Source organism: Xenia sp. Carnegie-2017, unplaced genomic scaffold (assembly GCF_021976095.1).
Source record: "Xenia sp. Carnegie-2017 unplaced genomic scaffold, XeniaSp_v1 HiC_scaffold_41, whole genome shotgun sequence".
Taxonomy (NCBI): Eukaryota; Metazoa; Cnidaria; class Anthozoa; order Malacalcyonacea; family Xeniidae; genus Xenia; species Xenia sp. Carnegie-2017.
This window is the reverse complement of record NW_025813506.1, coordinates 55697-67795: the sequence shown is the minus strand read 5'-3', so window position 1 is coordinate 67795 and position 12099 is coordinate 55697. Positions and strand designations below refer to the sequence as shown.

Below are 12099 nucleotides of genomic sequence, written 5' to 3'. Positions count from 1 at the left end.
ACATGTAGCTATAAGTCCTCAGTTTCAGAAAGGTGTTAAAATATAAACAAAAACGATTTATTGCCGAAAAAAGTTTTTCTTCCTCAGGTTCTTCATCGTATCTAGGTTTGTTGTCGATATCAGCAATCTTTTAGAGCTGGGTGCGCTAACGTTTTAGTTCGTTGGCTAAACAAACGCTGAGGTGGTACACTTTTCTCATTATCCCTAAGTGTTTTTCTGAAGTCTAGAAAAAGCTAAGTAAGGATCTAATCCAGACGCAGAGGATTTTTCCATAACCTCGTGACTGTCTTTATCAAGTTCTCCAAAACTAATCACATTGCCAAACATCACCGAATCACAAAGCACAACATAGACTGGGATTCGGCAAAATGCATTACTTACAGTACTGACTATGCACAACATTAGAAAGTTGGTATACCAACTTGGAGCAAACCCTCCTTAACAGATTACAGCAATTACCGGCACCTTACAAACGACTTATTCACAATACAAACAAATGATCAACTAAAAACATTACTCTTCACACTTATTCACGATGACAATACACAATTGACACCCACACATTAAAACTAAAAACATCACAACTAAATCACACATCACAACTAAAAACATTGCACTTCACACTAATTCACAATGACAATACACAATTGACACCCACACATTTTCTGTACACACAATACAATGACGTAAGAACCAGATAATAAATACGGCTAGCCTGACGTTCGCTCCTCATTTGACTCTGAAGATTATTACCGCTAAGGTTGTCTAAACGTCAGTGAACAACAACAAAAACAGTCCTTCTCAGGACTATACCAACCTGGACGATCTACATTTACAAACAAATAAAGTCACATATTAATATCTTCACCATTCTTTCTTTTTGTAATTATACTCATTGGGGGGATCAAAATTATGTTTCATCTTTGTTTGCAGAATTTGCTATTTTTTATTTCCTTCTGTAGATTATCAGCTAGGTTTTTTTTATCCCAACCATACTAATTGGCAATTTTGAATGCGCCTCATTTAAGATTGCCAAATATGGTCACTAATATTTCGCGCGCACTGAACGGCTTTCGCTAAAATCTTATCGATTCTATCGAAATGTAAATCATATTCTGTCCCATTCCTATAATTTGCGTGCTGGTGTGTATTATATACTAGAAAGACGTTTTATGTTTCAGTGCATTGACTAAAGTAAAGTTAATTTAAAGTAAGTATGGATGAAAAAAGAGTGACATATGTCGTTGAAGCAAAGTTGGCCGAACAAGCTGAGCGATACGAAGACATGATCGAATCAATGAGGAAAGTAACATGTCTCAACCAAGACTTGTCAACCGAAGAGCGAAATTTGTTATCGGTAGCTTATAAAAGCGTTGTTGGGTTGCGAAGGTCGGCCTGCCGAGTTGTCGAGGCCTCTACCGAGGGAACAGAAGAGTTAAGAAGTAGTTATTTAGAAAAAATTAAAAAGGAATTGTCATCTTTATGCCTGGAAGTTATAGCAATGCTGGATGACACGCTGATACCCAACGCTAGAAACATGCAAAATAATGAATCTGTCGTCTTTTATTTAAAAATGAAAGGCGATTATTACCGTTATCTGGTTGAAGCAATGTGCGACGAAAGCGAGAATCAGGAAAAGTCGAGGAAATCGTACGATGAAGCGTATGCGTTGAGCAATAAGAAGCTGCCGTCAACTCACCCGATTCGTCTTGGTCTAGCGCTGAATTTTTCGGTATTTTTTTACGATATTGAGAAAGATACCGAAAAAGCTTGTGGATTCGCCAAAGAAGCTCTTGATTTGGCAATCAGCGAATTGGATCAACTCAGAGATGATATGTACAAAGACAGTTCACTTATCATGCACTTGCTTCGAGATAACTTGACGATGTGGAATACTAGCGAAGCAGAGGAAGAACAAGATGAAAATCCTAGTTGAGGCGATGAAATGAAAATCCTGAAAGGCCTAGTTGAGTCGATGAAATGAATTTGTTTTGATTTTGCTCATAAACTGCATGTTCATATTTAATAGTATTTAAAAAATTCGTATATTGTTCGCTGAATGAGGAAAAGAGTTATTAAACCTGAAAATGTATGGCAAATATTTGACAAACAAAGCACTCTCTTTATACTATTGTGGAGGATTAATGAATTTGAATATAACGCCCACGATAAGTTGTTGTATCGAATAATTCTTATGACACTTTTGTATGTTTAGAATGAGTTTCATCAAATGTTGTATTTATTAAGTAACATGACAATTATGAGTAATGAATGCAGCATTTTCATATTTTTGTACATTTTGTATCTTCTCATATTTTTCCACTCCCCCTTTCTTGCCACAATAGTTGTGCTCCTCCGCCCTTCTTGTCATGATAGACCACTGATCTCGAAATGAGACTGGATCAGGCATCTAGCATAAAAATTAAAGAAAATATTAAGGAGCGCCGCCATTACTAAGGGACCAACTTTCGAAAATAAAGAACAAATATATTGTGGATATATACGAGAATAATCAAGAATTTTCAACATATAACTACATGAGCATAACTAAGAGGTAAATATGTTTAAAGATAATCTAAAAATACGATAAATTATGATGAAATATGATCAAAATGCAGCGATTTTCGTCATCGGTTACTTTACTGTGGTATGGAAAACCTATTAAAAATAACCCAGAACTGCATGGAAATACCTATAATCGTCGTAATTGTAGTTCATAAATACTAACTGATTAAATATTCTCATTTACGATCACAAACTGATCAATCCTTCAAAATTAATAGCATTTTTATGAATGATTTGGAGTGAAACCTGTTTACCAACTGTTGTTATAAAGTCGATTATTTTTTCTGACTCTCTATACTACCGCCCAATGGTTGTTTTTCACCTTCTGTATCATTTTGAAGCATGATTTTGTTAAATTTTTCATAGTTTTGTTTGTTGAATCAAATTAATATTTCGATGTGTTGGTCCCTTAGTACCCTTAAAGAGGCTCCCTACAGTTAATTTGAAACTTGGGTATTTAAGGTAGCCTTCACTTTGCAATAATATTTTGATCAAACACAATCCGACTTTGGAAATATGGACTTTGCAAGAATATTCAAGAATGCCAGTCAAGTGTAAAAATGCTTGAATAGGATAAACGTTTGCGTTGCCATGGACACCATGTCTCATTTTCTTTTACATTTTTATTGTCTAGTTTTTAAGTAATTGACCCTATCTTTTTTTCTGTTCGGTGAATTTTTCTGATTTTTTGCGTGACGATTGTCATTCATCAAAGGAACATTATGTTTAACAATGAAGGAATTATGTATAATAATTTTTTGAGATATTTGAAAATTACGGGTACACGAAAACTTATCAGTAGATTTTGTTGTACTTTGCGAATGTTATAATTTTTTATGTAATAAACATCTATACGAGCTTTTAACAAAATTTACTGAAAAAAAAAGAAAAAATTATCAATAAAGTCATCGCGGCAAGAAATTTATCTAAAAAAATCGACTCAACATGTGCACAATATTCGCATGCGAATTGTTACCAGTCCCCTGCTTAATAATTGTAGGGAGCCTCCTTAAGCGACGGTGGCTACGAAATTTGTTTATCACGATTGTAAAGTTGCTTGATCCAGTCTTATTTCGAGATCAGTGATGGCAGCCAACTAATTTGAATCACTGGATTATTTACATGGACCAGAAATACACATCCAAATTGCTATATTTTATTAACGGCGAACGGGTATCAAAAACATGGATGCCGTCATATCAAATAAGGCAAATTTTGGGTGAAAAAGGACGTGAGCTCCTTCAACGAAAAGTTTTGCACTCCTCCGGATTATTTTTAAATTACATATTTTTATTGCGCCGTCGTAACACCAAGTCTTATATTTCAAAACTTTTCTTTTTAAAATGCAAAAAAATTGGGTGGTACCTGTGTGCCAAAATAGTACAGCAAATGAAAAGTATTCAATGCACCGGAAAGAAAGAAAGATTATAATTTTTATTAATGTACTTATTACTTTTACAATTCAGTGCCGCCGCTTTTTGCATTCGCTTTTTTTAAAATTTTTTTTCGCATTTTTTAAACCGCTTTTTTCGCTTAATTTTCTGTAATATTTTCTCGTTTTAATTTATCTTTTATCAATTAATGATATATCTTTGACCTCTACTTTTAACTTTATTTCAAAAGTTTCTTTGCCAGGCTAAAATGTAGCAGAAGCTCATTTTATTTGATAACACATTAATATTTCCATGTTTACGTAAAAGCACAATTGAAATGATAAACTGAATATATAAAACTAACTTTTTTATTACAGACATGTTTCGGCAAACTTATGCCATCATCACTGCGAATGAATGTGTTACAGAATGTGATACTCTAATATATATTAGACAAATTTAGCAAACGCAAAGCGGCGTCAACTAGGACGTCTAAATGTTGAGAAGAACTTGGTCGAGGTCGACGTGTTGTCAACTTATTTTGGTTTAGCATGTAAAGTCGAGGACGTGAAAAATTTATAAACTTATTCGCGAATTTTTTCATGATACATCGTACAGCTTGCGAAGAGCATATACGATTCGAATAAATCTGTCGCTGAATAACTCATTCAATCTGAATTCAAAGCGGTTTAAACCATACCGAGTGCAAGTATTGTGTGTTGTGCAAGTCGCTTGTCGGCATTCTAGATTTTATATGTTTTACTTTCATCGTATGGGAAACGAATACATTATCAGACATTATGACATCAAGTAACTGAGGTAAGTGGATTTTTTTTATGTAATTTTTTCTCTAAAATTAAACAAAGAGCCAAAACAAGCTTTAAAAATTCGGGCAGTTACGTCGAATGTGTAGAAAACGGTTAAAATTTAAACGTAAATCTCGCAATCATGACGTGTTTCTACCAGAAAAATCCTCGTAAGTTTTTTTATTTTTCGGTGAAATGGCCCACCATGGTTTGCAAGGATTTCACAAAAGTCTTGTCTTAACGTATATTTCAGACATGGTTGGCATCGACCAGTTTGTATATTTATATCAATACAATCATTCAAGATCATTGTATCCACACTGGAAGTTTGAACGGTTTAATCTTGAGAATCTCGATGACACTCAGTGTTATACAGAGTTACGATTCGGAAAGAGTGATCTTCATAATCTGTGAAACTGCCTTCAAATACCAGAAAGAATTATTTGCTGTCAAAGGTCAACATGTAGTAGACTAGAAAAACTCTGTATTCTCCCGAAGAGGCTTGCATACATATGTTGCTATACCGAATTATCATCTGTGTTTGGGCGAAACCCAACCGAGCTCTGTTTAATCTTTAATACTGTTCTTGATTTCATTTACACCACTCCCCATCATCGCCTTGAAATCTGGGAACAACCTTTCCTTTCACTTGACAACCTTGCCGTTTATACTAATGCCATTCAAAATAATGGTTCCCCTTTGCGAAAATGCTTTGGTTTCGTTGAAGGGACAAGTCATAAGATTTCAAGAACAAAAAACCATGTATAATTGTTACAAACGTGTTCATGCTATAAAGTACCATAGTGTAATCATACTAAATTGTCTCATTGCAAATCTCTCCGGCCCTTTTAAAGAGAAACAACATGATAGCACCATGTTGCACCAGTCTGGGTTGATGGAGCAGTTGATTGCCAGCATGCATTCCATGATGGCAATCCATTTTCCTGTATGGTGATCCTGCCTATCCTTTAGGAGTTCATCTTCATGGTCCATTGAAAGACCGTCAGCTTACACCTGAAATGCATGACTGTAACAAGGCTATGAGTGGAGTACGTGTCTCAGTGGAGTGGATGTTTGGGTGCATCAGCAATTATTTTCAATTTGTTGTCTTTAAAAAGCAGCAAAATGTGAACTTAAGTGCTGTTGGTAAAATGTATGCTCTATGTGCATTGTTGCAGAATGCCCATACTTGTCTGTTTGGAATTGTCATATCCAGTACATTTGCTCTTTTACCGCCAAGTTTAGAGGAATATTTTTCGTGAAGGGTGGAAACAGCTGTTGAAATATTGTTCTCATTTTTCAATACATCATATTTAATGTTCTTCCATGAAAATTGGAGGTCGTTAAGTATATTAGTGCCAAATTATTTGCCATAATTTTATTGGAAATCTGTCTTACAGAAACTTTTGTTTTATTAGCATCATAAAATAAAACAGAGGTTTTTCTTTAAAAATTGTAACAAAGAAATATTTTTGACTGTTTCTGATCAATTGAAGAATCATGTCAGATTGTTTTTGCTGTTGCTCTATCACTTGCAAAAGTGCATTTTGCATCATTTAAAACTGCTGATTTTGCTGTTGTTGGTTTGCAAACAGCTGCTACATCCTTAATGAATTTTGCCTTTGATGTACTTCTCGCCTTTCTTATTCTTTCTCTTCTTTTCCTACTTTGCCTTTATTGCCTTGTCTAACCAATCCATAGATTGATTTGCTGATTTAATTCTCTTTTCTTGAATGAAGCCTTCTTCAGTCCTTTCTTGTGTTTAACCCATTGTTTCCATTGATTTCTTCCTCATTTCCATTGCCTTTTCTCTGTCATCATCGTATTGTTTATTGTTGTTGCTTTGCTACACTCTACACTTCCATCAATTCTTCTAGTAGTTTTTCTGTCTCCGTTAAGTCTAATTCACCCCCACCTGTAGCTCTGTCCTCCTTTGCCATTCTTTTTTTATCTTATTTTCTTGCGAGTGTTTGAATCCATCCCGGATTGATCTGGATGTGACATCAAACCTTGCATTGGACAAAGAGTGTCAACGACTTTTTGCCATGCTGATCCACACCCTCTGCTGTTTGGTTTTTGGTACATTACACCCTTAGCAGCAATCACCTTGAGCATGATCAGATATTTTTCTGCAGACCATATCATGGAATACATTTATCATTTACATTAATGAAATTAAAATATTGTCAGCGTAAAGAAAGAGAAGTCAAAATGTTAATTATTATATATCATTTAGCAATGTTGAAGAGGAACAATTTATTTCAAATGATATGTTTATTTATCTATACTTTTTGGTCATCTTTATCTGGGATTCCTCTTTTGCTTTTGCTATCTCTTCGATAACTTGATAAATCTGTAAAAATAGAAAGAGTTTTTGTCAATATTTTGTATTGATAAGTGTACTATATGTAAAAATAATTTAATAACTATGGAAAAACGTATGTTTTTGCCATTTGCTAAAATGAAAAAGGCCAAAATTTTATTCGAAACTTTGAACGGGTTTGTGTGTAATCAAGGTCTTCAAAGTGCACTTTTCAAGGAAAACCCCGCTTTATGTTTTTGCTTTGAAAATTTGCATATTCTTTGGCGTTTGTGACAAATAGACATCGACAATGCAAAAACAGATTGCAAAGCTTTAATATTCATTAAAATAAAAAAACTCACTCACCTTTTGAATGGAAAAAACAGCATCTAAATGTTCACGCAAATCACGTCATATCACACAGTTTTCCGTCCTAAGATCCACAAAACGCCGTCCTAAACTTGACCGGAAATACAAGCACACCATGCCACGCCATTTCACGTCTTAGTTGACGTCGCGTCACGTATGCTAAAGCTGTCTATTTATATATTCTACTTCATCATTGGTCAGTTCACAAAGAAGTCACGTAAGATAAAGCGTGGGAAATTAGAGCATTCAGTTCAAGTGTGATTTTCAAAGTGTTTGGAGTATAGGAAATGTTTTCTGTCAGAAATGCAGGAATTGAAGAAAATACTGATATCGTTCTCTCAGAAGAGGAAGACGAATCTTCGGCGAATGTGAACAAGGAACTACTAACTGGTATCACGCTACTAAATGCGAATATGATTGCTGTTTGCGAATCGCTCAAGCAATTTCATGCTAATAATGCCAACTTGTCTACGGCAGAACCTACCAGGAAAAGACAACTAGCGGCAGACGAGAATAATTTGAGTAGTCAATATTGTACTCAAGAATCAGATGCCGATCAACCGCTGAACCAGCAGAAGCGTGAGCGACAAAAAGTTGTTAACGACAACAACGAAATTGCCACAAATATGGCCGTTAACAACCACGATGACCTTCTGCTGGAGGAAATTGCTCAGGCTATGACCGATGATGAAAAAACCGCCCAAAAAATCTCAGAACAACTGGGAAAAATCATAATATCTCGTTTGTTGACTAAGCTTGGAGATGAAAGTCTTTACGAGAAACTTGATTCTCACTTACGTCCAATTAACTGTGACCGACTCATTACCACAAACGCCAACCCAGACATCTGGGGGCGTCTTGACAGAGAAACACGTAACAAAGACCTCACACTGTACTATTTGCAGACTAACGTAACAGCGGTTGGTAGTATTGTATCGCAGACAACATATATGTTGTTGATGGCTCGGGCAGAAAACAAACAAGTAGACATTGAGCGCCTGATTTGCAAAAACATGGACGCCCTTGCTATCATGGGCCATATCAGTCATGATTTGGCTCAAAGAAGACGCAAAATTATTCGCCAAAACTCAACAGGGAGTATGCCACATTGTGCGCTTTTTGTACACCTAAGGAAACAAGGACATACATCACTTGGCTTCATTGATGACTCTTGGCTAAAATCAATGACTTATGATGATTGCATTAACAACATTATAGCTATTTTACGCTTGTTTGACCAGCTGGGATCTACTGTGCACCCAGTTAAGTAAATTGTTATCCCTACACAACGCATTGTTTTTTTGGGGGGAGGGGTTTCTTTGACTCCCTAAAAATGTGTGTGTCATTAACTCCTGAAAGAGTACATAATGTAATTACTGCTTGTAACAAATTGCTTTAAACAGATTGTCCCATAACTTCCACCTTCTGGGGTAATGTATGGCCCACTCATCTATAGATATTTGGAGATGGACAAAACCAATGCTCTTAAAGTAAACAAAAGGAATTTTAATGGGGAAATGTCAATCCCACATGAATCTAAGCTAGATTTACAATGGTGGATAACATGTGTGCCAGATGCCTATAACCCAATAAATCATGGAGAGATTGAAGTCACTCTGAGTACTGATGCATCACTGACTGGTTGAGGGGCTTGTATAGACAATACAACAACAGGTGGTAACTGGTCACCTACTGAATAGGAAAATTATATAAATTATCTGGAAATACTAGCAGCCTTCTTGGCACTGCAATCTTTTTCCTTTGCACTTGCAGGGGGAACAAAGCAGATTACTAGTAGATAACACAACTGCAGTTAGCTCTATTACCAACATGGGCACATGTCACTCAAAAGCTAATAACGCATTAGTGAGGGAAATCTGTGGATGGTGTATAAATAACAATGTTTGGCTAACTGCGGCACACATTCCGGGAAAGGAGAAGAGTGTAGTTGATAGAGAATCTCGAGCATCACGTCGAGAAACTGAATGGTCTCTTAACTAAGACCTTTTTAGTGCCATGTTTTCAAAAGTCAGGTTTAATCCTGATATTGACTTGTTTACTTCTAGGCTTAACTATAAGGTCAAGCCATATGTTGCTTGCACACCAGACCCAGAAGCTTTTGCAATTGATGCTTTTCATTTGTCTTGGGGAAAATACAAACTTTATGCCTTTCGTCCTTTCTCTATTATTAGTAAAGTACCTCAAAAATTGAGGGAGGACAAAGCCACAGGTCTGATTGTTGTCCCATTTTGGCCCACACAAGTTTCGTGGCCCAACGTAATGAACATGCTTATACAATATCCATTTCTTCTACCTAGACAACAAAATACATTGATTCTACACAGCGATCGACAAGCAATACACCGCTGATCAACAAACTGAATTATTATGCCGCCACTTGTCAGGAGTCACCTCCTCAACCGAGGCATTTCTGAAGGGGCTTCAGGTATTATCTTACAGTCATGGCACCACGTCACACGACAATAATACGCACATACTTACAAAGATGGGAAATGTTCTGCTGTTCAAGGAAAATTAATTCAGTCTGTGGAACTGTAGAGAATAGCATTTAATCACTTTTCACTGAATATACACGTGGTTTATCATACAGTGCTTTGAACACCACTAGAAAAGCACTTTCTACTGTCATTTTTCCTCATAATCAATCATTTGGCAGGCATCCACTAGTTTCAAGATTTCTAAAAGGTGTTTTTGAATCCTGACCTTCTCTTCCTGGACATCAAGTAACATGGAATGTTTCTTCTGTATAAGACTATTTAAGAAAAATGGGACCTGTTGAACATTTAAATTTAAAGCTTTATTACTCAAAACTGTTATGTTAGTTGTTATGTTAGTTAGTTATGTTAGTGGTCAAAGATGCCAAACAGTACACGCTCTCACATTGAGTGGAATGCGACAATTGAATGACCAAATTACTTTTAAAGTTAGTATGGTGTTGAAAACATCTAAACCTGCAAAGCATATTCATCCATTAGTTTTTAAAGCATATCCAGGTGATAAGCTGCTCTGTGTGGTGACTTGCCTGAAGCAGTATTTAATTATGACTAACCAGGTGAGAGACAATGATGACCAACTTCGGCTTAGTTTCAACAAACCATACAAACCAGTTAGTAACGACACTGTTGCACGATGAATTTAAACTGTAATGGGGAATGCTGGAACTGATACAATTTGTTTCAGTGCACATAGCACTCGTTCTGTATCTACATCTGCAGCGGCAGCTACGAATCTCTCCATTGATGTTATGATGAAGGCAGCCGGATGGGTCAATGAGACTACTTTCCAAAAATTTTATAAGAAACCTATGGAACAATCTCCTAATTTTAAAGAACATTTGTTGTCTTCTCAAAATATGAACAAATAAATTTTTTATTGCTCTTTCAAACGTCTTGCACAGCTGTTCATGAACACATTGCTTTAGAGGCTCACGGGGCTTCTTTGTGACCTGTCCAATGATGAAGTAGAATTTAAAAATTCAAAACAAGGCATACCTGTAAGGTGAAGTTGATTTGAATTCTACGATTCATTGGTCAGGAACAAAGAAGTCACATTCCCACCCATGGGACATGTATGAATGCTATGCGTCCCTCCCTATTATCATTGTATGAGTTGTGTTCACTCACAGCAAAAATCCTTTAAAAACTGAATGCTCCGATTTCCCACGCTCTATCTCACGTGACTTCTTTCCTCCTGACCAATGACTCGTCTTCTGTCTGAGGATTACTTTGAAATAAAGTCGAAAATTTACAATTTACTTCTCGTCTTGTTTTGATGCATATTTTGCAATCTCAAGATGTCTTGCTTCTTCGGAATTTGTTTCATATAATATTTTTTTAAATTCTCGGCTGGTCATGGTTTTTACAGGTAAGCCTTGCTTAATTTTTAAATTTAAGTATCACATTATGTAACACATTCATTCGCAGTGATGATGGCATAAGTTTGCCGAAACATGTCTGCAATAAAAGAGTTTGTTTTATATATTCAGTTTATAACACATTAAAATACAACGATCAAAACAACACAATTTGTGTTGAGGTTTATTAAATTAGTAAATATGTAAGTCCTGTGTCAAAGAAAAAATACAAAACGAAAACGCAATGAATCGTATAATAAACTTTTATTTTCATTTTTTATGGTTTGTCAACAGTTTATTTATATAACACAAGACGTATAAACATGTTTGTAAATGATGATCGTCCAGGTTAATAAAGTCCTGAGAAAGATTGTTTTTGTTGTTGTTGACTGACGTTTCGACAACCTTAGCGGTAGTCATCTTCAGAGTCAAATGAGGAGTAAACGTCAGGCTAGCCGTATTTGTTATCTGGTTCTTACGTCATTGTATTGTGTGTACAGGAAACGTGTATTGTCATTGTGAATTAGTGTGAAGTGAAATATTTTATTTTTAGTTGTGATGTGTGATTTAGGTGTGATGTTCTTAGTTGTAATGTGTGGGTGTCAATTGTGTATTGTCATTGTGAATTAGTGTGAAGTGTAATGTTTTTAGTTGATCGTTTGTTTGTATTGTGAATAAGTCGTTGGTAATGTGCCGGTAATTGCTTGTATGGTCGTACGATACGCGAGATAGTCTCAGACGTACCTTTGATGTAAGGTATCGTTGCTGTTGTCACTGAGTTGTTCGTTTCGTTGGACTCGTTGGGCTTGT

At 35.8% G+C, this 12099-nt stretch overlaps 1 pseudogene; it reads left to right on the top strand.

Moving 5' to 3' along the window:
- Positions 1-791: 791 nt before the first annotated feature.
- LOC124456040 lies at positions 792-1984 on the top strand (annotated as a pseudogene).
- Positions 1985-12099: the final 10115 nt, after the last annotated feature.